The sequence below is a fragment of the Ambystoma mexicanum genome, chromosome 3q (genome assembly GCF_040938575.1).
Source record: "Ambystoma mexicanum isolate Mex_15411 chromosome 3q, UKY_AmexF1_1, whole genome shotgun sequence".
NCBI classification, from domain to species: Eukaryota; Metazoa; Chordata; class Amphibia; order Caudata; family Ambystomatidae; genus Ambystoma; species Ambystoma mexicanum.
The window spans coordinates 777,110,587-777,112,723 of NC_090926.1; the positions used below are offsets into that span (position 1 = coordinate 777,110,587).

The 2,137-nt window shown below is 43.0% G+C and overlaps 1 long non-coding RNA gene across 1 annotated transcript; it reads left to right on the forward strand.

Annotated features, from left to right (window-relative positions):
* Positions 1–269: 269 nt before the first annotated feature.
* On the forward strand, positions 270–884 carry LOC138581920 (uncharacterized). Its single transcript, XR_011304873.1, has 2 exons — positions 270–391; positions 774–884. It is a non-coding gene; the product is annotated as an uncharacterized lncRNA (long non-coding RNA).
* Positions 885–2,137: the final 1,253 nt, after the last annotated feature.

A 2,137-nucleotide genomic window follows, 5' to 3' on the forward strand; every position in this document is an offset into this window, starting at 1 on the left:
AGCAACAAAATAAGCTATATGTTGTGCTTTCCGTACTTGATATACGTGTTCTATAATTGGAAATGCGTCATCATTTCACGTAATGATGGTTAATTACAATTGTCTTCACTACGGAACTTATAATGAATTGTTTTGAATAAGGCAGAAATGGCCTGTGACCATTAAGAAGAGTTGTTTTGCCCGTTTGGTGAAGGGCGGGATTTATTCTCATGAAAATGCCTAGTTGCCACAGGCAACCTTGATATACACAATCAATGTATATTCTAAATTGGACAATCAGTTTTATTTACCTTCGCTACTTACATTTTTTGTTTAGATTGATATTGGGGATTGTACCCCGTTACTACTACATGGACAAATAGTCATAAGAACTGGTTACATCAAATTTCGGGTAAGGACATCCACCAAGTTGTCAGTTTGTCTCAAGGGACCATTGCAGAATTTGGTTATATTATTCAATGAATTGAAGAATAATGATTACTAATGGGTTCTTTTTTCTTTTTGTTTGTGTTTTTGTTTCTGTTTTTTGTGCTCTTTTTCTGTTTACTCAAACATAACAATGTATTATGATATGTTTGCATATTTTTCTACACCCATGAACCCTTCCCTTTTGCCCATCCTTGTTTTTCTGTCTAATTTCTTTCATGTTATCATGCATATTTTGTGGTCACGATATTTGAAAACTGGTATTATGTTATACTTTATGATGTCGTTCATACAAATTGTTTTTTGACTATGATATATTGTATGTCCTATATTACAATTATGGGTAGCCCGGATTTGAAAAAGGCTCAGTGGAGCCGAAACATGTTATCAATTATGGGCTCAATGGTCATGGATGATCAATAAAGCATAATCTAAGATTTAACTCAACTTGAGTTGTTGGCGCAGAGTCCTGTATTTTCATTAATTAATTTCTTCAACGTATGGGACGGTTAGGCTTTTTACCGTCCTTATACAGTTGACCTGCGACTTCATTGACCGGATTTTGAAACTTTTAATCTTGCACGTATAACTATCGGGATTGTAAGGAGTCGCCCTGGTGGAGCAAGGTTTTTCAAAGCCACAGTTTTTCAAAACATAACCACACATAGTCGACTTAATCCAGGATGTAATCCGGACCCTAATTGGCATCCGGACCTCCATCCCCCTTGCTCAAGGTAGTATCAGTGCTGCATTTCCTGGCCACTGGCACCTTTCAACACACTGTGGGAGAGCTGTAACAGGATATCCCAGCCATGTTTCTCAAAGGTGCTAGTCCTGGATGCCCTCCTGCATCACGTGTCTGACCACATTGGCCTTCCCAGAACAACGGCCCAGGTCAATGCCACAAAAGTCGGCTTCCTTGCCCTGGCAGGCATGCCGAACGTGATAGGTGCACTGGGCTGCACGCACATTGAGCTGGTGGTCAAACATGCCAATGAGGAGGTCTACCGCAACAGGAAAATGTACCACTCATTGAACATCCAGGTTGTGTGTGATGCAGACCTCCTGATAACCCACTGCAGTGCACGTTTCCCTGGATACACGCACAAATCCATGGCGCTATGTAACTCCATGCTCCCAGGATACACAGCAGGATACAGCGGAGAGCGGACCTGGCTGTTGGGTGAGTGAAAGTACCTACTCCTAGCATGTGCACTGTGAAGGAAGGGGTCACCAGTGCATGTGCGGTATGCAACAGTATGTACACAGATTGCATGCATGAGCCGAGGGCATGTTTGGCATGTGGGGTATGGACAAATGGAATGACACACTCTCACAATTTGTGCACAGATGGACAGGCACATCACATGCACTACAGGTACTAGAATGCATTGCCCCCATGCCACCTACCCCTTCATTTACACACTGTGCACATCCCCCACTGCCTGCGTCACAGCCATGTCAGCCAAATTTGACCTACCTCCCCGTCAGCACTGCATTCCACAGCATGAGCAAGGTAACTTGCTGTCACAAGCGCACCTACCCATATGCATGTAACATGAATCTGAACGATGAAGGAACACAGAATAGCGAATGAGAGAGATGACCGATGTACATGATGCAAAAGCAAATAAGCATGGCACACATCAAAGACAATCTAGAAGCCTGTGGCGGCATAAGGGTAATGGTCAAGGTGGCGTCATATGGTGCG